We start from the raw sequence: 26,660 nt of genomic DNA, 5'->3' as shown, positions 1-26,660 counted from the left end.
ATCCTGGTAGGTGTGATGTAGTATCTCATCGTGGTAACCGATTCTTGTGAAAGAAGCCTAAGCAATTCAACAGAGGAAAGACAGCATTTTCAACAAATGCTGCTGGAACAACAGGACATCCATATGCCAAAGGGAAAAAAAAGAACTTTAATCCAAAACTTATACTTTGCACAAAAATTAACTCATAATGGATCACAGACTTAAATGTAAAACTATGAAACTTTTATGGGAAAAAAAAAAAAAAGCAGGCCGGGTGTGGTGGCTCACGCCTGTAATCCCAGCACTTTGGGAGGCCAAGGCGGGCGGATCACGACGTCAGGAGTTCAAGACCAGCTTGGCCAATATGGTGAAATCCTGTGCCTACTAAAAATACAAAAATTAGCCAGGCGTGGTGGTGGGCGCCTTTAGTCCTAGCTACTTGGGAGGCTGAGGCAGAAGAATCGCTTGAATCCAGGAGGCAGAGGCTGCAGTGAGCCTACTCCAGCATGGGCAACAGAGCAAGACTCTCTTTCAAAAAAAGAAAAAAGAAAATTCTTTGGTACCTAAGACAGGGCACAGGGTTCTGAGACTTGACAGCAAATGCGCAATCCATAAAAGAAAAAAGTTAATACAAAACTAAAAACTTTTGCTCTGCAAAAGTCCATATGAAAAGTATTAAAAGACATGCTACAAACTAGGGGAGAATATTTGCAAACCACATATCTGACAAAAGACTAGTATGTAGAATAAAGATCTTGCCAGGTACCGTGGCTTATGCCTGTAATCCCAGCACTTTGGGAGGCCAAGGCGGGTGGATCACTTGAGGTCAGGAGTTCAAGACCAGCCTGGCCAACATGGTGAAACCCCATCTCTACTAAACATACAAAAATTAGCTGCGGCGTGGTGGCACATGCCTGTAATCCCAGCTACTCGGGAGGCTGAGGCAGAAAAATCACTTGAACCTGGGAGGCGGAGGCCGCAGTGAACCGAGATGGCGCCACTGTACTCCAGAGTAAGACTGTCTCAATAAAAAAAAAAAAGAGAATAGATAAAGATCTCATATGAGAACCTGGTCGGGCCAAGAAAAAAGAGAACAACGGTGAAAACTCAAAACTCAACAGCCAAAAAAAAAAAAAAAACAACCAAAAACAAATAATCCAATAAGAAAATGAGCAGAAGCCATGCGAGACCTTTCGCGCGAAGAGGATACACAGATGGCAGGGCAGCACAGGAAAAGCTAATCAACATCATCACCGTTAGAGAAATGCAAATTAAAGCCACAATGAGTTATCACTGCACACTTATTAGAAGAGCTAAAATAAAAAATAGTGACAACACCAAATGCTGGTGAGGATGCGGGGAACCTGCCGCTGGTGATATAACATGGTACAGCCACTCTAGAAAACGGTTTGATGGTTTCCTTAAAACATGGAACCACCACACTGCCCAGCAATTGTACCTCTGAGTATTGGTCCCAGAAAAACAAAAATTGACATTCACACGAAACCCTGTTTGTCAAGGTTTATAGAGGCTTTGTTTGTAACAGCCAAAAAATTACAAAAACCCAAATGTCCTCCAACAGGAAACTGTTAAACAGTGGGGCATCCAGACCACGGAATACTACTCAGTAGTCACTATCAGCACAGCAATCTGGATGCACCCCCAGAGAATCATGCTGAGGGGATAAAGTCAATGCAAAAAGGGTACATACTGGGTGGCTCCACTTACATAACATTCTTGAATTGACAAAATCATAACAATGGGGGAACAGACAGATGAGCGGTTGCCAGAGGTTAGGGATGGGTAGGGGAAGGGTGTAGCTATGAGAAGGTATTATGAGGGATCCTTGTGATTGAACAGATGCTCTGTATCTGAACGGTATGAATGTCAATCGACACTCTGGTATCTGGTACTACAGTCTTGCAGGGTGTTACCATTGAGGAAAACTGGGTAAAGGTATGCCAGACCTCCTCTCTGTATTCTTTCTTTCTTCCCTCCCTTCCTCCTCCCTCCCTCCCTCCCTTCCTCCTCCCTCCCTCCCTCCCTCCCTCCTCCCTCCCTCCCTCCCTCTCCCGCTCTCTCTCTCTCCTTTCGCTCTCTCTCTCTCCTTTCGTAACAGAGCCTAACTCTGTCACCCAGGCTGCAGTGCAGTGGTGCCATTAACAGCTCAGAGCAGCTTCAACCTTCCGGGCTCAAGTGATCCACCTCGGCCTCCCAAGTAGCTGGGACTCCAGGTGCACAGCATCACAGCCAGATAAGTCTTTCTGTTTTGGGAAAAGGTGGTGTCTCCCCATGTTGCCCAGGCTGGTGTTGAACTCCTAGGTGCAAACGATCCTCCCGCCTTGGCCTCCCAAAATGGGGTGGAATTATAGGTGTGAGCCACCGCGCCGGGCCACTCTGAGTTACTTCTTACAACTGTAGGAGAATCTACAATGATCTCAGAATTTAGTTTTCTTAAAAATAATAATGGTTTATTTAAAATGCCAGATCCTTTCCCATCTTTTAGCCTTTGAACATGCTATCTGCTCTCCTTGGGACAATGTTCCACAAACTAACCCTGCTCCTCCTTCAGGCCTCAGCTCAAAAGTCTCCTCCTCCAGGAGGCCTTCCTTGATTTCCTAGGCTGGAGCCAGGGCCTCCCACAGTCCTCTGGGTCTTCTCCCATCACAGCTGTCACACTCTGGCCTGTGCTTTCCAAGGTCACTTTGGTTTGTCACTGCCTAGTACCATGTCTGTCTCCCTCACTGTATTATAAGCTCCATGAAGGCAGGACCTCAGCCTGACAGGGTGGTGGCTGACCGGGCTGGACTCAGAGGAGGGAAAAAGTGACTGCCAACAAAAATGAGTGAATGAATGGCAAGCATGACAAAGATACTAACAGCTAAAGCTCATTAAGAGGTTTCCACACGCTAGCTTCTACGAGTGCTTTGCATGGATGAAGTAACCCTTACACAATTCCATTTTACAAATGGGGAACTGAGGCCAACAGAGGCGGGAGGGGCAGGGGTCAACACATGCCCAAGGCCATCCAGCTAAAAGTGGCAGAGCTGGGTGGCAAACCCAGGCCAGTTAGATACAGAGCCTTTGATAGTAATCTCCCTGCCAGAGGGCCTCCCCAAGAAAGGCTGTGTGAGCCTGGCTAACAGGGCGGGTGAGGGTGGGGAGTGGGCGGGGGCTGGGGGAGGGCAGTAGGGAAGAGAAGAGACCCACCCTCCTGTCCCCAGCTGCTGATCCATGCCCTCCTCCAGAGAAGGCCCCACCGTGGTGCACACAGGCCCCGGGCAGCACCAGCACCCCATTATACCTTACATAAGCTCAGGGAGGGCCCCTTCATATCACGGCTGTAACTGAGTCCCATGTGGTGCCCCAGGAAGCCAACGGCGCTCTGCCACTTCCACTGGAGGGGCCGCTTCACATCCAGGTGGAGCAGGGGGCCGCGGGCCTGAGTGAGAGGAGCCCAGAGCGTCCTCCTGGGCCCCCCCCAGGACAGAGCTGCTTCCCTCTGGCCATGGGTGGGGGTGCCCTGACCCCCGCTGGGAACCATTCCTCCTGGCACAGAGCTACATTACTCCACCCAGAGAAATCTTAAGAACAAAATATTGAGAGAGTTGCAGCCAAGTGCTGCCGGCCTCGTACCATTTGGACGCAGTTTAAAATCCTGCAGAACAATGCTGGACACTGTTTAGGGAAGCAGACGCAGGGCCAGCGAGGCCTGGGGCCCCGGGGGAGGCACCTGGGGGCTGCACCCACAGCAAGCATTTCATCTTTTAGCTGCAGGCGGGCCTGAGGGTGGTCAGCAGGTGATTCTCTGTTCTCTCGGGGGTGTCTGAAATCTTTCACAATACACCAAAAAAGAGGTAACAATGAAAAGAAAGGGAGGAGAATGTTTTTGTTAGTACTGGGAAGGGCAGGTGGAGGAGGGGGCTTTCAGGGAGCTGGTGATGCCTGTCTTTTTGATCTGGGTGGTAGTTTCATGGCTGTTTGCTTTATAATTATTCATTAAACTGAACATGGAGGTTTTACGCACTTTCCTGTACACATCAGATTTTACACCACCATGCAGGAAAAACCGGGAGAGTGATCCTGACAATTGTAAGCTTTCTCTGCATTTGCGTGTGTCTGCAAACAGTCTCTCTCCTCATTCCTTTACCGTCTCTCTCTTTACCAAGAGCACGAGTGCGCACACACACTCACACGCACACGCACACGCACACGCACACACACTCACACGCACACGCACACGCACACTTCCCAAAGCCGTAACTTCCACCATAACCACAGCAGCATCCTCCGGCCCCTTGTAACTCCTGGCCTGTTTCCTGCAAGGAAGACAAAGGCCGGGAAGCAGCTGGCCCTGGAGCCCTCAGACTCAGGCCACAACAGCCAGGTCTCTCCACATGCCAGGCACTCTCAATCCGGCTCCAATCCCAGCCCTCAGGAAGCCCTTCTGGCCTCCGGAACAAACCCAGATCAACAAGTCCCTGCCCTGGGGCACCACAGCTGGTCACCCAGAGTGGAAGGGGTTATTACTAAAGATTGGGTCAAGCATCCCCTTGGCAGGGACGGCTTCTGGCTGGTTCGTCGGTGCCCTGTGCTGGAAACAGGACAGCAGAGAGACCACTACAAAGTTACGTGCAGGCTCCATCCTGGTGCAAAACCAGGCTGCAAGGAGGGTGCTGTTCACACCCTATTTTGCAGAGGAGGAGAGTGAAGCTCAGAGAGAAGACGTGCCAGCCCTCAGTCACATGGCAAGTGTATCAGATCTAGGATTCCATGGCAGGTCTGACCTGGACCAAAGTCCACTCACTTAACCACATCTATCTATCTATCTATCTATCTATCTATCTATCTATCTATCTATCTATCTACCTATCTATCTATCTTATCCTATCTATTTAATCAATCTATCTAATCTATCTTATTCTATCTAATCTATCTTATCCCATCTATCTATCCATCCATCCATCCATCCATCCATCCATCTATCTATCTATCTAGAGATAGGGTTTTGCTCTGTCACCCAGGCTAGAGAGTAGTGGTGCAATCATAGCTCACTGCAGCCTCCAACTCCTGGGCTCAAGCAATCCTCCCACCTCAGTCTCCTGAGTAGCTGGGACCACAGGCACATGCCACCACGCCCTTTTAAATTTTAAATAATTTTTAAATTATTTTAAAACAATAATTTAAAAAACGTTTTGTAGAGCGGAGGTCTCACTATAGCCCAGGCTGGTCTCAAACTCCTGGGTTCAAGTGATCTGCCCACCTCAGCCTCCCAGAGTGCTGGGATGTGAGCCACTGCGCCCAGCCATGTTCCTTATTTTATTCATTCACGCACTCAACAATTTTTTTTTATTTTTTTATTTTTTTGAGACAGAGTCTTGCTCTGTCTCCCAGGCTGGAGTGCAGTGGTACGATCTTGGCTCACCACAACCTCTGCCTCCCGGGTTCAAGCAGTTCTCCTTCCTCAGACTCCCAAGTAGCTGGGATTACAGGCGCCCGCCACCACGCCTGGCTAATTTTTGTACTTTTAGTGGAGATGGGTTTCACCATGTTGGCCAGGCTCGTCTCAAACTCCTGACCTCAGATGATCCGCTCGCCTTTGCCTCCCAAAGTGCTAGGATTACAGGAGTGAGCCACCGCGCCCAAACCTTTTTTTTTAATGCTTCTACCCAATGAACAACGAGTCCTTAATACACCCTCAGCAGGTGCCAGGCACTGTTCTAGGCACTGAGGACACAGCAGTGAATAAGACAAGAGTCCTTGCCCTCCTGGGGTTGACATTCTAGTGGGAACACAACATGCAGGTAAACAAGTGGGAGAAGGGACAGAGAATGACAAGGTGCTCTTTCAGACAGTACAGTCGGGGAGGTCTCTAAGCAGGTGGCGTCTGAGCAAAGACGGGATACAGGTGAGGAAGCCACGCGGAGTACCCGGGAACAGCACTGAGGGTGGAGGGCACAGTCAGTGCGGAGGCCCCCGGGACTGGAATCCAAGTGGCTGGAAGGGAGTGGGGAATGGAGCAGCTGAGGTCAAGGAGGTTTATATTAAAATGCGGAAGCGGAAGGGCAGCTCCCGGAGGCCCAGTCACCACAGCCCAAGGCATGTACAGCCACCATCAGGCTGTCGAGAAGGAAGCAGGTGGAAAGGCCGGGAAAGCCACTCAGGGTGACACAGGCGGCCAAGGGTAGAGCTAGGGTGGGAGACCACTCTGCCCTGAAGGTGTAAGCACCATGCAATGCAGAAGGGCTTGCCAGGGTGGGTGGGAGCAGCTCTCAGCTGGGGGCCTGCGGCCCTAGCAAAGCAGGAACCGGAGGCCCACATGTTAATGCCACTGGTTTACTTGAAGCCAGGGCACCCAGCCCATTGCTCCCAGGCGGTGGGGGCAGGGAGAGGGGCGACCCAGGCCTCTGACCTTTGGTCCCTCTTGCCCTACTTCTGCTGGATCTGGGTACCAGCCTTACTAGGAGTGACTTCAGAGTGGTTTTCTCAACCTAATCGCTTTTTTTTTTTTAAATGTAACTTTTACTTTAAAAGTGAACTTGACAGTCATGCACACATTTAAGTAATTCTGATGCTCATCCAAGCACCACCTAAGAAAGCGTGCTTGTCAGAAGAAACCAAACCCGCATCAGATCGAGCCTCTAGACCTAAGTCCTAACTTACAGGAAGCACTGAGACAGAGAACACGTGCAGTGACACCACAGGGATGTATCAGCTGGCTCCACACTGCGAAACTCCAGGACAAATGGCCTGGGTCGCCCGTAGAAAAACTACCAAAACAAGCATGCCAAAGAGCTGATGCCAGGATCTGAGCGTGGCGGCGCACACCTGTGGTCCCGGCTACTCAGGAGACTGAGGCGGGAGGATCGCTGCAGCCGGGGAGGTCAAGGCTGCACGTGAGCTCTGATCGCTCCACTGCACTTCAGCCTGGGTGACAGAGGGAACAAAACAAAACAAAAAAAAGAGGCCTATCAACCGGATGCAAAGTGTAGACATTGTCTAGACCTAAATCAAACAAATAGGCCGGGCGCCATGGCTCACGCCTATAATCCCAGCACTTTGGGAGGCCAAGGCAGACGGATCACTTGAGGTCAGGAGTTCGAGACCAGCCTAGCTAACATAGGGAAACTCTGTCTCTACTAAAAAATACAAAAATTAGCCAGGCATAGTGGCGGGTTCCTGTAATCCCAGCTACTCCAGAGGCTGAGGCAGGAGAATTGCTTGAACCTGGGAGGCGGAAGCTGCAGTGAGCCGAGATCATGCCACTGCACTCCAGCCTGGAAGACAGAGTGAGAGTCCATCTCAAACAATAACAGAACAAATGAAAAAGGATTACGGCAGGGTACAGTGGCTCACGCCTGCAATCCCAGCACTTCGGGAGGCCGAGATGGGTGTATCACCTGAGGTCAGGAATTCAAGACCAGCCTGGTCAATATGGTGAAACCCCATCTCTACTAAAAATACAAAAATTAGCCAGGCATGGTGGCACATGCCTGTAATCCCAGCTACTCGGGAGGCTGAGGCAGGTGAATCACTTGAACCCAGGAGGCAGAGGTTGCAGTGAGCCAAGATCGTACCACTGCACTCCAGCCTGGGTGACAGAGTGAGACTCTGTCTCAAAAAAAAAGAAAAAGAGAAAAGAAAAAGGATTATAAGATAACTGGGGAAGTATGAGGAAACTGAGGCAGGTTTGTTTTTAGAAAAGTGTAGAATATTTCTGGCTATATGACGTTTGGGATTTGCTCTGAAATAATCAGGGAGGTGAGGAGTGCAGGCACAGGTGACAAGGCCTGGTCACAGCTGCTACCTGCTGACAGGGACCCCAGGAGGGCATGAGACCATTAACTTCTGAGTATGTGTGAACATTCCCATGATACAAAGGTGGTCAACATTTTACCAAAGGAAATGTGACCTCATCGTAATGGCAAAGAATTAGGGATCACTCACCATGTGAATCCTAACTGCTAAATCCAAGCACGTATCCTGCCTCTCTAATAAGTGTAATGGTAATAAGAGTACTAGTAACCAGAATGGCATAATGACAGTGGCCCTGTTCTGAGCATCACACACAGCGGACTCACTTCATCCTCCCAGCAACCCTGGGAGGCAGCAGGAATCATTATCCTCCTGCTCCAGATGTGGGAACTCAGAAACATCTGAGGCTCAGGGCCTCGCCCAAAGTCAGAGGATGCTGTGCTGGGGCAGGGAGAGGCTGGAGGTGGAGCTGGACTCCTGAGCCCTTCCCTGGAGAGGGGTAGAGGGAGAGGAGGCAAGGCGAGCCCTCAGGCCTCAGTGAGTGGGGATATACAGGACCACTGGCTATCATTCCCCCCAATTCCCATCAAATAATAAAGGCTCTTGCAATGTAATATTCGCCTTTTTAGCACAAACCTTTGCTGCAATTAAACTACTGACTGGCAGGCAGTCCTACCCACAGGAGCTGAATTGTTAACTGGCAGTAGAGGACTTCCGGGACCGCAGAGGCGGCTGGTGTCACAGGACATGTCAGAGTCAACCCGTGGGGACAGTCCTCCCTACAAGCTTGCAGAGCCGGGCCTAGCCCCCCTCTGAGTGTCAGTCAGATGGCATGTTGCCCCCAGCCCCAGACTCCAGGTGTCAGGAGCTGTAAGGGAGGCCAGTGCGGTGACATCAGCATCCTTCCCCTCAGAAGGATGTCCTGGGCCTGCAGAACCCATCTCCCCTCTGTGGCTTCAGTCAGATCCTGCCTCAAAACAGAGAAATCGGGGAAGTTTCCACCGGGGAGGAGGGAAGTTGAAATGCAGGGGGAGAGGGGGAGGAGGGAGATAAGAGGCAGAGAAACAGGGAGAGAGACAGAGGTGACATGGAGAGGGCCCAGACAGACGTCTGGACAGACCAGAAATGGGAAGATAAGACAGTGACAGAAGCCGCACCGCCAAGCTTGAGGCCTTCTCTGGGCCTCAGTTGCCTTGTCTGGAACACAGGAACCACAGTCACATGTGCCCGTAGCGTGCCGTGACTTAACCCCTCCATTTCAGAAGCCTAGAAAAGCACCCAAAACATGCCAAAAGCTAAAACACGTTTGTTGCCACTTGTGCAGGCCGGCAGCTCTCACCCCAGCTCAGAAGCATGTCCGAGTCGCCAGGGGAGCATTAAAAAACCCCAAGACCCAGGTCCCACAGCTGGAGAGTCAGCTTCAAATGGTCCGGCTTGGACCCCTGCAGTGACCCCCCCACCCCAGGTGACCCTAAGGTGCAGCCAAAGGGTGAGGAGGAGATTGGGGAGTGAGCAGGAGGGCAGATCCAGCCCTGAGACCTGGACGGGGGAGGGTGTAAAGAGAGACCGAGACAGACTGATGCAGTGGGGGGAAGGCAGTACCCGGAAGGCCCTCTCTGGTTCACCCTCCCCCACCTAGGGCCATCAGGAGTCTGGGGCCTGCGGAGGAATGCAAGGAATGAAGCCAGGCCTGGCACGGCCATCTCCAGAGTCCCCTCCTCCTTCGCAAACTCCCAGGAGGCGTTCCTGGTCCAGGCGCCTCCAAGCCGTCACTCAGTCCTCCCCGCCTGAACAGCCCTTCCCAGCCCCCTCCTTGGAGTCCAGGTCCCGAACCCTTTATCCCACTGGGTATCCAGACACTGGCTCAGCTCAGGCATCCCCCTCAGTGCACTTCTCAGCGTCTGCAGGAGGAGCAGCGGATGAGCAACCGTGACCCCGAGAGCTGGCAAGGGGCCGCGAGGCTGATCGGCAGCTCTGGCAGGAGGGAGGCCTGAGGAGGCTTCCCAGAGGTGCTGACCTTTAAGCAAAGACCCACAGAATAAATGAAGTCAGAGCACTCTACAAAGGCCAGCAAGGCTGAGGTGCTGCAGGAAAGCGGGGAGGGGCGGGCCCTGCCAAAGCTGCTGTGGGGAACGATGTGAATCAGGGGAGGAATCGGCTGCAATCTCCATCACACGTGCTGCCCTCCACCTGTCACAGCACAAAGGAGGATGCAGAACCCCCCACTGACCCACTGGAGGGTGCTGGGGTATCCCCATATCCTGCCACCCCACAGAGTATCCCCACTTCCTGCCACGCTGTGGGGAGACCCCAGCTGAACTGCTTCCCGCATCCCAGAGCCTATTCCCTAATAATTAAACCGTAAGCTGATTAGTCAAGGCAAACCTTTAATTAGCCCTTGAAATCATTCAGGAAAATTACAGCCTCCTTTCTGGGCGCCCTGCCCACCCTCCACCAGGGTCCAGGGGCGGTGCCAGGGAAGATGCAGAGAATGGGGGAAGTGGCCTCCTCCACCGCCATGAGGTCCTCAGCCAGCAAGGCTGAACCTAGGCTTCGAGGCATCTTGTGGGAATGGAGGGCACAGACTCCCTGCCACATCATGAACTACCCTGGGAAAAACCCCACAAGAGGCGGCCAAGGCCTTGGCTGGAAAAGTGTGAATGAGAAGACAAACAAATGGAGAGACATACCACGTTCGTGGATTGGGAGACTCAGCGTCAGGTGTGTGCGCACGAGCACACGTACATACACTGACGATGTACTTGTCTAATATGTAAAGGGAATTACAAAAAGTCAAGAATGGGCTGGACGCAGTGGCTCATGCCTGTAATCCCAGCACTTTGGGAGGCTGAGGCAGGCAGCTGGCTTGAGCTCAGGAGTTTGAGACCAGCCTGGGCAACATGGTGAAATCCCATCTCTACAAAAATACAAAAAAAAAAAAAAAGTTTCAGAACAGGATGGCCAACATGGTGAAACCCCATCTCTACTAAAAATAAAAAATAAAAAAATAGCCTGGTGTGGTGGCGTGCACCTGCAGTCCCAGCTACTGAGGCTGAGGCAAGAGAATTGCTTGAACCCGGGAGGCAGAGGCTGCAGTGAGCCAATCTTGCACCACTGCACTCCAGCCTGGGTGACAGAGCAAGACCCTGTCTCAAAAAAAAAAAAAAAAAAAGTCAAGAAGGGCTAAGACGCCAGGCATAGTGGCTCACGCCTGTAATCCCAGCACTTTGGGAGGCTGAGGCAGGCGGATCACAAGGTCAGGAGATCGAGACCATCCTGGCTGACACAGTGAAACCCCGTCTCTACTAAAAATACAAAAAATTAGCCGGGTGTGGTGGCGCATAACTGTAGTCTCAGCTACTAGGGAGGCTGAGGCAGGAGAATCGCTTGAACCCGGTAGGCAGAGGTTGCAGTGAGCCGAGATCGTGCCACTGCACTCCAGCCTGGGCGACAGAGCGAGACTCTGTCTCAAACAAAACAAAAAAAAAAAAGTAGGGGGAGAAAGTGACCTGAACTGGCCCTTCCTTCGCAGGAGTCTGGAAGAACAAATTAAAAGCTGCCCCACCTGACTGGCTACCAGAAAAACGCACATCAGACCACAGAGGATGCCACCAGATCTGTTCTAGTTTGCAAAATGGGTGAAGGACTTAGCATTGGTGCCCCCCTCACCTACGAATCTGTGAAATGGGTCACATGGGTGCGGCCACATCCTGGGATTTCAGGGAGGCCCAGGCAGCAGCTTGGGAGCACTGGCCAGGGCACAGGGCCGGGACGCAGAAACCCTCCATTCGTCTTCCCTATTCATCACCCTGAAGAGCTTCCCGGATCCGGAATAAGGACTCCCCGGGCCCAAGCTTGGTCACACCAGACCCTCTCCTGCCTCCAAGCAGGGGTGCCCCAGATGGCTCCAAAGGCCTGGCTCCAAATGGGTGGCAACTGGGTCTGTTTATCCACCACCACATCCCTGGAGGCCACACGAGCCAGCACTCCACCAAATTTGTTGGAAAAAAATAAACAATCACATTTGTATTTATGTGTCAGGCACCAGAATAAGTGTGTTAGGAGCAGAACTTCAGGGACGTCCAGGAACACCGGAAGCAGCCCCCTTCTAGAGAGGAAGACGCTGAGGCAGAGACAGGCCCAGGCAGCTGTCAAGACTGGAATCCAGACGAACCCGAGAACCAACCTACCGTCTTCCTTCAATTCCTCAAAGGCCCCCTGCACTCCCCCGCCCGGAGACCTCTGCACTGGCAGCTGCTTCAGCCTCCTCCCTTAGCTGAGGCCAAGTTCATCCTTCAAGTGACATTTCCTCCTCAGGAAAACCTGCTCGGTGTGCCCCACCCAGGGCGGGTCCCCATTACACGCTCTGGCAGCCCAGCTTACTACAGTTCAGTCAGTCAGTCGGTCAACCAGCATTTACTTTACGGAGAGACCACCACACCCGATCCTTGAGAACACAGCAAGGGGCAGGGCAAGGCCCCGTGGTTCTACCCCTGCCCCCATGCCCTGAGGCTACGATATGCCAGGAGGCGAAATAAACCAACAGACCCACATGTCATCATGTAAGTAACCATCGTGAGTGTAACCGGGGGAAGGTGCTAGAGGGAGGGTGGCAGGGGCTGCTCCTGGAGACCCATGGTCAGGGAAGAAACATCTCCCCAAGAGGGCCACCGTCGGGCTGCCTGAATGGAGGGAAGGAGGGTGCTGCCTGCCCAGGGGGCAGCAAGAACAAAGGCCCCGGGGTAGGACCCGCCTGGAATGTTCCAGGAATGGCAGCAAGAGAGGAGGGAAGCGGAAGCGGGGCAGGCAGGAAGGTGGCCGGGTGGCCTGGGACCTTGCAAGCTTCTCTCCTGGGAGAGGTGGAGCCAGGGGAGGGCTCCTGCCAGGTGCGCACAGCTCCCTCTGGCTGTGTGGGGATAACTGTGGGGACAGTGGGGGAGGAGGGAGCAGGGAGCACGCCTCAATGGTCCAGGAGGGAGATGAGGGTGGCTTGAACTAGGTGGTGACAAGGAAGGGGGTGGCGACGAATGGGGATGACGAGAAAGGGGGGTAACGAAGAAGAGGGGGTGACGAGGAAGGAGGGTGATGAGGAAGGGGGATGACGAGGAATGGGGCGACAAGGAAGGGGCTAACGAGGAAGGGGGTAATGAAGAAGGGGGTGATAAGGGGGGTGACGAGGAAGAGGGGGTGATGAGGAAGAGGGGGTGATGAGGAAGGGGGTGATGAGGAAGAAGGGGTGATAAGGGGGGTGACGAGGAAGGGGGGTGACGAGGAAGGGGGGTGACGAGGAAGGGGGGTGACAAGGAAGGGGGGCCCGCAGCGCCAGGTTATGTTCTCGGGTGGAGTGACAGGCTCTCCAGACACTTTGGATGTGGGGGTGGCAGGGGCAAGAGAGGAGTCAGGATGACACCACATTTGGAGAAGCCTGTTCCTGAAATAAGATGAAGGATGGGGGTTCCTGTTCCCAAAAATGGGGTCACTGTGGGAAGATGGGGGCTGGGAGCCTCCAGTCCGGCTTATCTTTCTGTCGCTCTTCAGTGAGGTCTGTATTCCTGCTGGACTGAGCTCAGGGAGGGCTGCCTGCTGTTTGGGTTCACCCTTGGGTCGCTGGGCCCCAGCACAAAGCTGGTCAAAGAATATGCACGTGGGTGGGGCGCAGTGGCTCATGCCTGTAATCCCAGCACTTTGGGAGGCTGAGGCGGGAGGATCACTTGAGGTTAAGAGTTTGAGACCCACCTGGCCAACATGGTAAAACCCCGTATCTACTGAAAATACAAAATTAGACAGGCGTGGTGGCCCACACCTGTAAATCCTAGCTACTTGAGGGGTTGAGGGAAGAGAATTGCTTGGATCTGGGAGGTGGAGGTTGCAGTGAGCCGAGATCGCGCTGCTGAACTCCAGCCTTGGTGACACAGCAAGGCTCCGTCTCAAAAAAAAAAAAAGCAGCAGCACTTGACTCCCGTCCACAGAATGGGCAAGAGTCGGAACAGACAGGAGCAGCACGGGGAGGAGAAAATAACACGAGGGGCTCAGTCCGATGATAACCAGTGGTGTTAGTTTTGCAGAAAAGAATAAAAGTGTTCCAAGGTCAACTAAAAAGTCCAACAGTACCAAACGTTGGCAAGGAGGTGGAGCAACTAAGATCCTCAGTCACCACTGCCAGGAGGATACACAGATATGACCACCTTGGGAGGCTGTGCGGCAGCATCTGCTAAATCCGAAGCTACCCTACCCTCTGCCCTGGGCTATGCACTCCCGGGTACATTCCCTGAAGAAACGCACGCACTGGCACCCCAGGAGATGCTACAAAGAGATGGCTCACACCAGCGCAGCGGGAGATGGAGAAACAGAAGATTATATGGGGCTGGGCGCGGTGGCTCACGCCTGTAATCCCAACACTTTGGGAAGCTGAGGCGGGTGGATCACCTGAGGTCAGGAGTTCAAGACTAGCCTGGCCAACATGGTGAAACCCCATCTCTAATAAAAATTAAAAAAAAAAAAATTAGCCAGGCATAGTGGTGTACGCCCGTAATCCCAGTTACTCGGGAGGCTGAGGCAGGGGAATTGCTTGAACCCAGGAGGCGGAGAATGCAGTCAGCCAAGACTGCGCCACTGTACTCCAGCCTGGGCGACAGAGCGAGACTCTGCATCAAACAAAAAAAAAAAACAGAATATTATACGGCAACAAAGATGAATGACTACAGATACACTCAGCACACAGATGGATCTCACAGACCTAAGGGCGAAAGCAAGCACAGACAAGGACATACTGGAAGATTCCATTTATGTCGAGTTCAAAAGCAGGCAAGATAACATTCTGTAATTCAAGGATGCACACCTCATGGTAAAAGCTATCAGGAAAAGCAAGGACACAGTGACCCCCAAGGTCAGGAGAGCGCTCATGACTGTGGTCGTGATGGACAGGGGTATGGAGGGGCGGCTTCTGGGAGGTTGTGTGGTCTTTACCGAAGTGGTGGGGAAGTGTTGTTCGCTTTGTAATTCTTTGGTAAACTTACCTTTGCATTTCAAGCACTTTTCTGTGGGCAAATTATAATTGACAATTATTAAAGATTTTTTAAAAGCAGTGGAGTTAGAAGCACTGTGTAGTCAAATAACGTGAGGCCAGGCTGCAGTGGAAGATTTGTGGGGAAGGGACGACAGAACTATGGAGACCCCTGTGGGTGGCAGGGAAGGAGGGTTCCTCGGGAGAGAGGGACACGGGCCTCCTGTGGGGAGGGAAGGGAGGGGTCTTCCCCTGGGGACGGGTCTGTGGAGGTGCCAGTGGCCCGCAGGGTCCTACTTTCTCCCCACGCCCAGTGCTGACTGGGGGCTGTGGCCGCAGCGAGGGAGGGAAGGGAAGGAGAGGGGGGCTGGCACCCCACTCAGCCCAGGAAGGCCGGCCGCCTTCTGCCTCTGGGAGTAAAGTGTGGGAGTGGCAAAACCCGGCTGGGAACCGCTGCACAATGCTGCTTTATCAGGAGTTCCCAGGACAGGGCCAGGTGGTGGGTGGCAGGAGCAGGGAGGGCCCGGGAGGGGAGCTCTCTAGGTGAGGACCCCGCCCACCCGGTGCTCTCATCCCTCAAGGGGCGGGCTCGAAAGCTCCTGGGCAGCCTGCCTCTAATGGAGACAGCAGAAGAGGGGTGGGGGAAGGAGGGAGAGCTTTGCCCCGGGTGGCAGGCGAGGCGGCCACAGTGATTAGGAGCCAGGCCTCCAGCATCCAAATCCCAGCTCCACTTGCTCTGTGACCCGGGGCAGGTCTCCCAGGCTCTCAGTCTCCTCCCTAGAAAATGGAGATGGTAAGAACACGTGTGTCTTGGAGCTGATGGGAGGGTCCAGTAGGTTAGTTCACAGAAAGCACTCAAACAAGTGCCTGCTCATATTAACAACACAGCTATTGTGACATAGCTATAATATTAATACAGCTATTAGTAATGCAGCTAAACAGTCTTTGAGCACTTACTATATGTTTTGCCTGCCGAGTATACATTTATATCCTCAAAACAACCCTAAGAGTAGATACCATTAGCACCCTCATTTTACAGAGGAGGACACCTGGGCACAGAGAGGCGGTGTGACTTGTCTGGGGTCACACAGCTAGTAAGAGACAAAGCTGGCTCTGGAGGCCAAGCCCTTGACCTCTGCTGTGTCAGACGGGTTAGGAGCTCCAGAACAGAGCCAAGGGTTTGACTGCCACATCTGCCACATATTTGCTGTGGGACTGCTGGCCTGTGCCTCAGTTTCCCCTTCCCAGAGAAAGTAAAATTATCAGGAATAGAGAGCTCCGAGAAAAGGAAGCTCAAGATGGCTTTCAATAACACAAAGCTGTCCCACTTTGCTCTGATTAAAATCAGAACCACAACGGGACTGTTTGTCACCTATCTGACTGGCAAAGGTGAGAGTGTCAGGTGACACCCATCTATTCCAGCAGGGGAGTGAGGAAACCCCGGCGCCATCAGACACTGAGGGGTGGGAGTGTGAGCCGGACAACCTCCCCATCAGGGTGAAACACTACCGGCAAAGCTAACCGGGTGCCTGTGTCACACCACGAGGCCACGAGCTCAGACTCCCATCTAGAGACGTGCGCACAGTCACACTCAGGCGGGTGCAGCCCTGTTCACGGCACAGAAGGACGGGAACGGCCTGACGGCCATCAGTACACAATGGCTGTGCTGTCTGTGGGGGCGCACGTGTGCATGGGACGCTCGAGGCGGCACTCTGTGTCCTGACAGCGAGCCTCGGAGTGGGAAACGCAAAGCACAGGACAGAATATAAACATGGGAAGTCCGCTCCATCTGAGTAAAAACAAAAGGGAGGGGCAGGCACTTGGGGGAACAAATATTCCAAGAAAGAAAGAAAAGAAACCGGGGGTGATGATGCTATCTCTGGGAAGGGCCTGGCAGGCGGGTGGGAAAGAGACTTGCTCGTCCCTGTACATCCTTTTGTGCTGTGTGCAGTTTTTCAGTGATTATTTAGGGGAATAGGTAATGCATGCACATGGAGCAAAAACGTGCTTTCTGAAAATTAAAACACAGGAAAAGAGAAATGAGGTTAATAACACCTCCTCCTCAGGGTCTCTGGGAACAGCTGCACGACCATGCTCACAGACTCACAGCACACGCGTGCCTGGCACACGGAGTGGGGCCCCGGGGGGCTGGGGTTATTACAGCTCACTACCAGATGAGAACCCAGAGGGCGACAGTGTGCAGGGGGTGCCTGGCATGCGGACCTAGGGCCCCGGGGGGGCTGGCGTTATTAGAGTTCACTGTGGGATGAGAACCCAGAGGGGGACAGGGTGCAAGGGACGGAAACCGTCAAAAGCACCAAGTTCAACATTTACCAAATGCTTACTGCGTGTTGAGCATCGGGCTAAGCACGAGGCATACACAAGATCTCCCGTCCTCCCACAGCCCTGAGAGGTGGCCACCAATACCCCCTGTAACAGGTGAGGAATTGGAGGCCCAGGGAAGTTCTGTCTCTTACCCAGGGGCTCCCAGCCAGTGGGAAAGGCTAAGGGATGTGTGTGGATTGGGCAGTTCCGGCAGGGAAGTTCCCACTGGCCCTAGGGAAGGCAGCAGATGGCCTCCCAGCCTGGGGAGGGTCAGGGCAGGACCAGAGGGCCCCAGGAGACAGGCTTCAGTGAGCAGTGGCTTCCGTCGCATCCGCCAGAGCTGGCTCCCCTGGGATGGGAGAGTGTTCCCCTTCTCACCCTCTTTGGCCCCCCCAACCTTCCTGTGGGCCAAGGAATGTGGCAGACGAGAAGCCTTGGCCCCCGATGGGTGACTACGTGGGAAGGGTCCCACCTTCCTGGCCGTGACTTGGAAGGAGGCTGCTTCCTGCTGGCAGCATGTGAGGGGCTGGGCTCGGTGATGGGAGAAACAGCTGCTGGGGACACCCCTGACCGGTGTCTGGCCAGGAAGTCTGGCTCGCCTGAGCCAGTGGAACGAGGAGATGCAAAGGGAGGCCCGGAGGGAGGTAGGGACCCAGCGCCCAGAAACTACCAGGTTGAACAGGTCCCCATGGAGCTTCTGTCAACAAAGGAGCCTGGGTAAGAACCAACTGGACAGGTATCAAGCCCGTCTCGTCCAAGCCAGTTCCAAATCACAGAAGGGCAGCCCCAGTAAGCAGTGACACTGAAGCCCCAAGGCCTGGGGTTCAGTCCTACCTCTGCTACTGCCTGCTGTGTGACCTTCAGCAAGCCCTGTACCTCTCTGGGCCTCCTTTCTCATCTCTAGAGTGAGGATGATACTAGCACCTACTTCACAGGTTGCTGTGAAGATGAGTAAGGTAACACGGGTAAAGCGCTGATGACCTCGGCTGGCACGAGGACGCTCCTCCATCGCTGTCCCCTCGTCCTCTCCACCCTCTTCTGCTTGGACTGTCACAGTAGCCTCCCCACAGTCTCCCTGTTGCCATCCCCCCGCGATCCGTCCCCCACACAGCAGCCCGAGCAATCTTTATAAAAGGAAAACCAGATGTCGCTAAAGCCTCTGATGACTTCCCATTATGCACAGAATGGAATCCACATACCCCACCGGGCTCTGCCAGGCCCTGCTGTATCCGACACAGCCTCCAAGCCTCTGACCCCACCCCCCGCTCAGCCACACTGGCTTTTCTTTTGCTTTTTTATTTATTTCTGTTGTATTTTATGTATTTCTTTAACTGCTCTTTGCAGAGCAAGGCTACCACGCAGTCAGGGTGCACAGGGTACCCTACACTGGCCTATCTGATGATCTTCGACCATCCCGAGGTCATTCCGACCTCAGGGCCTTGGCACTTCTGTACCCACGACCTGTCACATTCTTTCTACCTCCTTCCAGCCTCGCTTATATTTTCTCATCAGTCAGATGTCATCTTATCCAGAAAGCCCTCCTCGATTCCCCACGCTGGGTCACATGCCTCCTCCGGCTTCCTCCGGCCCCTGCGCCTCCATTCCAGTCCCAATCCCTCTCTGTGCCCCTCTCCACCATCCGGCCCCACCCCCTCTGCCTGGATCCCCCCCAATCCCACCCCGACCTCTCTGCCTGGGTGCCCCACCATCCCGCCCAGACCCCTCTGCCTGGGCCCCACCATCCCGCCCGGACCCCTCTGCCTGGGTCCCACCATCCCGCCCGGACCCCTCTGCCTGGGCCCCACCATCCCGCCCGGACCCCTCTGCCTGGGCCCCACCATCCCGCCCGGACCCCTCTGCCTGGGCCCCACCATCCCGCCCGGACCCCTCTGCCTGGGCCCCACCATCCCGCCCGGACCCCTCTGCCTGGGTCCCACCATCCCGCCCGGACCCCTCTGCCTGGGCCCCACCATCTTGCCCTGACCCCTCTGCCTGGGCCCCACCATCCCGCCCGGACCCCTCGCCTAGGCCTCTCCTTCATGGCCCTGGCCTCTCTGGGCTGTCACTGCCTGGGGACAGCAGGTCTGCCTCCTTCACTGTACTATAATCTACAAGGGTAGAGCTGGGCTGTGTTGGTTACCACTGGGATCAACAATCAGATACACAGAAAGAATGTAACAACGCCTCACCAGCCTCCAACTTCCACCTCCGTCCTCCCTGCCTCCCTACTGAGAGGTTCAAGTCAGTATAGTTCTCTCTCCCAGCTGTCACCCCTGGCACCTGCCCCTAAAGGGCAGTTGGGGCAAAGTTGCAGTCACCGTCCTGGATGCCCAAGGGTGTAAAGGTGAAAGCCCTCCCAGCCTGCCTTCTCCTCTGGGTGTAGGGACTCAGTGGGGACCAGGTCCCAGCTAAGCCAGTTGCGTGAACCATCTCCCCATGTTTCCAACCAGACTGGTGGGTGGGTGGGTCCATAAACCTCCCATCTCACGGCCAAGGAAATCATTTCAGCGAGGGCCACAAAGCTGTCCAAAGCAGGACTTGGAATGAAGGGAGCCTCGGAGCCTGCTGGGGAGGACAGTGGTCCAGCCACTGGGGGCGCGACTTGGCAACCGCCAGGAAAGTGGGGAGCTCTGGCTTTTCCGCTGCTAGGCATATGCCGGACAGACTCTGGCCATGGTCTACAGGAACACGGGTTCCAGAAGGCCCATCATCACACTGTTACGGCCCCAACAGGAGATCACCTCAGTGGCCATCAATAGGTGAAGAGCCAACTCCTGTGTGACACCATCACAAAAAGAAATACCAACAGGAAAAACAAATGGCCTGTCCTAGACCAACACACATTCCCATGGAGAGAGATCCAAACTCCAATGCTCAGCTCAAAGCGGGGTGCAGGGGTGCACGCCTATAATCCCAGCTACTCCAGAGGCTGAGGCAGGAGGATCACTTGAGCCCAGGAGTTAGAGGCCAGTCTAGGCAACATAGCAAGACCCCATCTCAAATATACCTATAATGTTGAACAAAAACAGCAAGTTGCAGAAAGCCATGTTTATGGTGACACCATTTATCTGAACAGTGAAACAACGGTGGTCAGCCCCTGCTGGCCATAAGAACTGTCCAGGGAGCTTCCAAAAGCCTGAGGCCAGCCCCAGCCCAGACCAAGTAAGTTGGAACCAGAATTTCCATGGCAGGCCTGGGCCAAAGCATCTTTTCAAAGCTCTCCAGGGGGTTCCAATGTGCAGCCAGGGGCAAGAGCTGTTGCTCTACCGGTGGTGAATACATCCAAGGGCAGTAAAAGTGTGAAAGGCAGAAGAGGAATGGTGACTGCCATGCCCAGGACAGCGGCTGCCCCTGGAAGGGAGGGAGGAAGCCGGGGAGGAGGAGACTCTTGGCCTCTAACTGCATCACGGTGTGTTCTGTCCCAGGCCAGACACTGGCTGGATGTATGAGTGTTTCATTATACTGAAAGCCCTGCTTTTTCCCCTACCTGAACGTGTGTTGAAGGAATAAAAGTGGCAAATAAGAAATCATTTGTCCAAGGTCCCACGGCTGGTAAATGAGCGAGGGACCTGAATATGGGTCTCCAATGCCCAAACCCTATCCTTCTCTATCTTTTTGGCACTTTATCTGTGCCAAACCCTGAGACGCTGAGTGAGCTGGCACCGCAAGGCTGGGAGGCTGGGCCAGCCTCAGAGGGCTGCCTGGCAGCATGCCGGCTCCCCAACCCTGCCAGAGCCAGGTGGGGATGGGGTGGCTGCCAGAGAAAGCCAGGAGGCAAGTGGAGCAAGGGCCTCCACCGTCTCTGAGGCCCTCCCCAGGCAGCAGTCGGGTGGCAGCAGCAGCAGCAGCAGCAAGACTAATGCTTACACAGCAATTACTACATGCGGGGCCTTGGGCCAAGGCTCTCTAGCCCACATCCTCACGGCAATTCTATGAGGCAGCGCTAACGCTATGCCCATTTTGCAGAAGTGGAAACGGAGGTCCTCACACGCTCTGTGAGTGATGGAGCAGGGTGTGTACCAGGCATCCCTGGCCCAGCACTGCTTTCTGAACCACACTCCATCACGGCCTCACGCAGCTCCACACACACAGGTACTCCTCAGCCCTCCCCTGCTCCCACCGTCCCTCCCAGGCTGAGCACCCTCAGGGTCTCGCCCTGAACCTGCACAGGCTACGTGTTGCCCCAGATCCCCAACTCTGCACCCGAGTCCTGACCTCCACTCATGCCAGGGCCTCTGCACACACTGCTCCTCCTGCCTGGTGAGCCCATTCCCAGCCCTCCTCCCCATCCTTCAGAGCCTTCCCAGGGGAAAGGGACTCAGGCTTCAGCCCAGGGTAGGGGCACTCTCCCGGCTCCCTGAAGACGCCCTTGCAAGCCACACCACCGTTTGTAGAGACGTAGCCTCGTGTCACTGGCTTGGGGGCTGGTTCCACTGTGCTCCAACCAGGGGACTGAGTGCCCTCTGAGGCTAGGGGCTCTGCGGATCTCGTCCGCTGCCACACTCCAGCACCCAGCATACTGCCCAACAGTCAACCCCCAGCAATGTCGCATCCTCTGCAGGCCAGGCAGGGCTTCGTGGGGACCGAGGCAAGGAACCCCACAGAGCAATTCCACGACGCACCCTAATAATTAAGGTAAGGAGGGAGGGAACGGGCTGGGCAGATGAGAGAACAAGAGCCTGCAGAAAGTGCGAGCCAGGGTGGTCCCGGGCCAGCTGAGAGTGAGCGACCTGTCAGTGAGAGAGGGCAGGGTGGGGAAAGGATTCCCAGCAGAAGGAACAGGAAGGTCAAAGATCGGGTGGCAGGCATGGGCCTGGGCTGGGGAGAAATGGGCAGAGCCGTAGGAAGTAAGGTGGGCGTGACTGAGGACCACAGCGAGAGCTTAGGGTTTTAAGAACAGTGAACACCCAGCTCTGCCCGCGGTACCACCCAGGGACACCCTCCCCAGTTAGAAGCCCATCCGACTCCCTCACTGGGACTCCAGACCACCCACAAACACTCCACTCCCATAGGCCCACGGGAATCTGCCCTGCCAGATCACCCCTTCCAAGGAAACCAAGCTGACAATCCCATAGGCCCAGGGAGTGGCCCAGCCCTGCCCAGCCCCCTGCTTCCAGGAGAGACCTAATGGCCAGCACCGGACAATGTGGCGACCAGCAGCAGGAGCCCTGGCATCACCCAGGCCCAGCTTCGATTAACTCTGCCTTCAGCAGAAACTTCTGAGCCTCACTTTTCCCGTCTGTAAAATAGGTTCATGTTGAGCAGTCACTTCACAAGATTGCAGCAGGGGTGAAATACGACCAGGCACACAGGGCGTGGAGCACAGTGTGAGCCCTCATTAAACATTAACCGACATTATGATGATTTGAGAGGCGGTCGGCCAGAGCAGGGCTCTGGGCCAGAACCCCAGAGTTAGAATCCCAGCGCACAACTTACGCATCGGGTGACCTTGGGCAAATCACTTAACCACTTAACCTCTTAATACCAGGTTAAGACCCCCTAAGACTGTGGTGAGGACTGAATCAGCTAATACAAGTAAAGCGTTAAAAAAAGGGTCTAGCCCATAGTAAGTGCTTCATGAGTGTTTGCCATTATTATTTGTGGGAGAGTTCCCCCTTCTCCTGCCACCAGGAAGCATCTCCGACCCCGCCCCTGGTTGCCCCGCCCCCCCGTCCCCTGCAATACGCCCTCCTTGGGTTTTAATTTTTGACTCTGGGAAACAGCTGCCCCGCTGTCAGATTCTCACCTTTGCACCTTCTAGGCACGCCCCAGCTTTGAACCCCTAAAAGACGCCCCCGAACCTAAAACTCATTCATCTGCTCCGCTGGGGGCAGCTTTAAACCTCCAACCTGGGGCCCCTGGGGCTGAGGCCTCTGACCCTTGTAGAGGCAGCCTCACCTCAAATTATTAACTTGGACCCCATCTTTTTTGAGACTCGCCCAGATCCCCTCGAACGCGCCCCTACTTCGAATTTCAAACTTTGCACTCCCCTTCGCCACGCCCCCTTCGCTGGTTTGACCTCCGACCTCCACTACAACTCCCTCCAGACTGCGTTAACCCCCGACCCCTCGGACGCGACCCTTCCCTCCACCAGTGAACTTTGACCCCAGCGGCCCCGCCCCCCTCCTCGCGGAAACGCCGTCTCTCCGCCAGCGCCCGGCCCACTGCAAGCCCCTGGCCGAACCCCTTATCCTACCGGCTCGGCGCCGCAGTCGCTCGCGGCCTAGCTGCTCGGCCTGGAACTCCGCGCCCTCGCGCCTCCCTCAGCTCGCTTGCGCCGCCGCCACCGCGGATACTGCCGCCGCCATGTTGAATCCCCAACGAACATCCGGGGTTTTCCCCGCTCACCGCCCACCAGTCCCCATAGCAACGAGGCTGACCGGGCAGTGGGCAGGATCAGCGCGGGGGCGGAGTCGGGCGCCTCTCAGGGCCCGCTCCAGCCTCCGATTGGTGCAGAGCGTCCAATCGGAAACCTTCGTGCAGAAAATGCCAAGCGGGGATTGGAAATTTTGGAAAAGGTGCGGGAAGGCTGGCTCCCAGCCCACTGAAGTCCTTAAAGGGGAAATGACTGTTTTCGTGTGATACCGATTTTCTAACTTCCCCCCAGAAGGAGTTTAGGGGCTGGGAGAGAGTAATGAGTTAATAATGGGCAGAAACAGTTCTTAAGCACTTACTAGGAGCCAGGCACCTGGACAAGTGCTTTACTTGCATTTTCTCGCTGCATATACAACCCTGTGGTATAATATCATTAATATCCGTTTTACAGATAAACTGAGATTCAGAGGGTGAAATAGCTGGCAGAAAGAAGGTAATGAGTTTTGAACGCTGGTCTGTCTGAGCCCGGTAACCTAATACTGTTTGATCTTAAATTTTAAAATACGTTTTTACAAAGTAATTAGTCAAAATATTAGAAACAAACACCAGACATCTTCTTTTTAAAATTTATTTTATTTTATTTGTACTTATTTATTTATCTTGAAACGGAGTTGCCCTCTTGTTGCCCAGTCTGGAGTGCAATAGCTCGATCTCAGCTCACTGCAACTTCTGCCTCCCGGGTTCGAGAGATTCTCCTGCCTCAGCCTCCTGAGTAGCTGGAATTACAGGCGCCCACCACCACGCCCGGATAATTTTTTGTATTTTTAGTAGAGAGAGCGTTTCACCATGTTGGCCCGGCTGGTCTCGAACTCTTGACCTCAGGTGATCCACCCGCCTTGGCCTCCCAGAGTGCTGGGATTATAGGCATGAGCCACCGCACCGGCCTTTTTCTTTCATTTTTAGAGAGGGTTTTTCCGTGTTGGCCAGGCTGGTCTCGAACTCCTGGGCTCAAGCTATACTCCCGCCTTGACCTCCCAAAGTGCTGGGATTGCAGGTGTGAGCAAAGGCGCCCCGCCAGACAGCTCTCCTCCTGGATCTTAGTCACTGGACTCTAGCCTTCATGCTGTTCCTGAACTCTGTCAGGTGCGCTCTCACCTCAGTCTTTGCATTGGCTGTTCCTCTGTCGGTTACATACTCTTCCCCCAGGTATCCTTATCTCTCCCTTCCTCCCTTTTTTCAGGGCTTTACACAGATGTCACTTTCTCTGTGAAATAATTCCCTCGCCCACCCTAAGGAAAGCAGCAAACATCCCTCTCATATACTACCAAACCCTGTCTGCTTTTTTCTTATTTCTCGTTGCTAATTGTAGTTATTGCCTGTTGGTGGTCTCCTCTGCTGGAATGTCAGCCCCATGACAACACGGATTTCTGTCTTTGTTCACTGCTGCATTCCCAGCGCCCTGGCACCGTTGACATGTAGATGCTCAGTAAACATTGGTGGAAGGGATGTTTGAATGAGTGGTAATTCCACCCCTTCAGAGATATCAGAGATACTCTTAAATGTTTGGTGCTTCTCCTCTGCCCCAGAACAGCCACATAGTAGGCATTTAATTAATTTCTATTAATGTCTGTGGCAATAATGAATGAATGATTGAATGATGAGTTAATGAATGAATGATTGAATGAGTTAATTTTTCTTTATGTTTACCTACCCTTTTTCTTTTTATTTGTTCATTCTTTTTTTTCTCTCTCTCTTTTTTTTTTTTTTTTTTTAGGTAGGTGTTTTATTCTGTCACCTAGGCGGGGTTGCAGTCTGAAACTCCTGGGCTCAAGTGATCCTTCCACCCCAGCCTCTCAAGTAGCTGGGACTACAGGCATATGCCACCACACTGGCTAATTTATTTTCCCCCTCCTCTCCCGGTCCTTCCCCTCCCCTTCCCGTCCCTCCCCTCCCCTTCCCTTCCCTTCCCTTCTTTCAGAATCAGAATCTCACTTTGTCACCCAGGCTGGAGTGCAGTAGCATGATCTTGGCTCACTGCAACCTCCGCCTCTGGGGTTCAAGCAACTCCTGGGTGCCTGCCACCATGCCCGGCTAATTTTTGTATTTTTAGTAGAGATGGGGCTTTCCCATGTTGACCAGAATGGTCTCGAACTCCTGACCTCAAGTGATCTGTCCACCTTGGCCTCCCAAAGTGTTGGATTACAGGCATGAGCCACTGCATCCGGCTTGGCTAATTTCCTTAATTTTTAGTAGAGACAGGATCTCGTTGTGTTGCCCAGGCTGGTCTTGAACTCCTGGCCTCAAACAGTCCTCTCACCTTGGCCTCCCAAAGTGTTGGGATTGCAGGTGTGAGCCACCATGCCTGACCCCTTTTCTCTTTTAACAGAATTGGACATATACATTTGTAAAGAATGTTGTGTCTTTTATTTAATTTATTTTATTTTATTTTATTTTTTTTGAGGCAGAGTTTTGCTCTCCTTGCCCAGGCTGGAGTACAATGGCATGATCTCAGCTCACCACAACCTCCGCCTCTCAGGTACAAGCGATTCTCCCTCCTCAGCCTCCCGAGTAGCTGAGATTACAGGCATGTGCCACCACGTCCAGCTAATTTTGTATTTTCAGTAGAGACGGGGGTTTCTCCATGTTGGTCAGCCTGGTCTCGAACTCCTGACCTCAGGTGATCCTCCCCCCTCGGCCTCCCAGAGTGCTGGAATTTCATGTGTGAGCCACCGCGCCCGGCCTAGAATGTTGTGTCTTTTAAAACACAAGATTGTAAATATCACCAGTGTCTTTCCATGTCATTAAATATTCTTCAAGAAGATTAGTTTTAATGACTGCGTAAGATGCCATCCTATCAATGAACTTGAATTTGTTTAATCACTGTCCTTTTGAACATCTATGCTGTAGTACCTTGCCATTATAAATAACCATCCTCCCTGTCACGCAACATCCAAGCAGCTAAATATTTGTGCCCGTCTCTAATTATTTCCTTGTGCCTGTCTCTAATTATTGTTCCTACTGCAAATGAAACTTCTGGGTCAAGGAGAAGGTCTATTGAGAAGGTCTTCTCAATATCTTTAAGAATTAAGAATAGTAACTGGCTGGGTGCGGTGGCTCCCGCCTGGAATCCCAGCATTTTGGGAGACCGAGGCAGGCAGATCACTTGAGGTCAGGATTTCGAGATCAGCCTGGCCAACCTGGTGAAACCCCCGTCTCTACTAAAAATACAAAAATTAGCTGGATGTGGTGGCACACGTCTGTAATCCCAGCTACTCAGGAGGCT

General features: G+C 53.6%; 1 protein-coding gene and 1 long non-coding RNA gene across 5 annotated transcripts in view; one reads left to right on the top strand and one right to left on the bottom strand.

Moving 5' to 3' along the window:
• PAK4 (p21 (RAC1) activated kinase 4) overlaps positions 1 to 23,392 on the bottom strand; it is a 53,171-nt gene extending 29,779 nt beyond the window's left edge. For all 4 annotated transcript variants that reach the window (XM_015441686.3, XM_045381113.2, XM_005589162.4 and 1 more), the window contains exon 1: positions 23,259 to 23,392. The gene's annotated coding sequence lies outside the window, so the exon portion shown is untranslated. The remainder of the gene's footprint in view (positions 1 to 23,258) is intronic.
• LOC135968694 (uncharacterized) lies at positions 12,126 to 14,818 on the top strand. The gene is made up of 2 exons (XR_010583636.2): positions 12,126 to 12,296; positions 13,792 to 14,818. It is a non-coding gene; the product is annotated as an uncharacterized lncRNA (long non-coding RNA).
• Positions 23,393 to 26,660: the final 3,268 nt, after the last annotated feature.

This window comes from Macaca fascicularis, chromosome 19, assembly GCF_037993035.2.
Source record: "Macaca fascicularis isolate 582-1 chromosome 19, T2T-MFA8v1.1".
NCBI classification, from domain to species: domain Eukaryota; kingdom Metazoa; phylum Chordata; class Mammalia; order Primates; family Cercopithecidae; genus Macaca; species Macaca fascicularis.
This window is presented reverse-complemented; position numbering and strand designations above follow the sequence as displayed.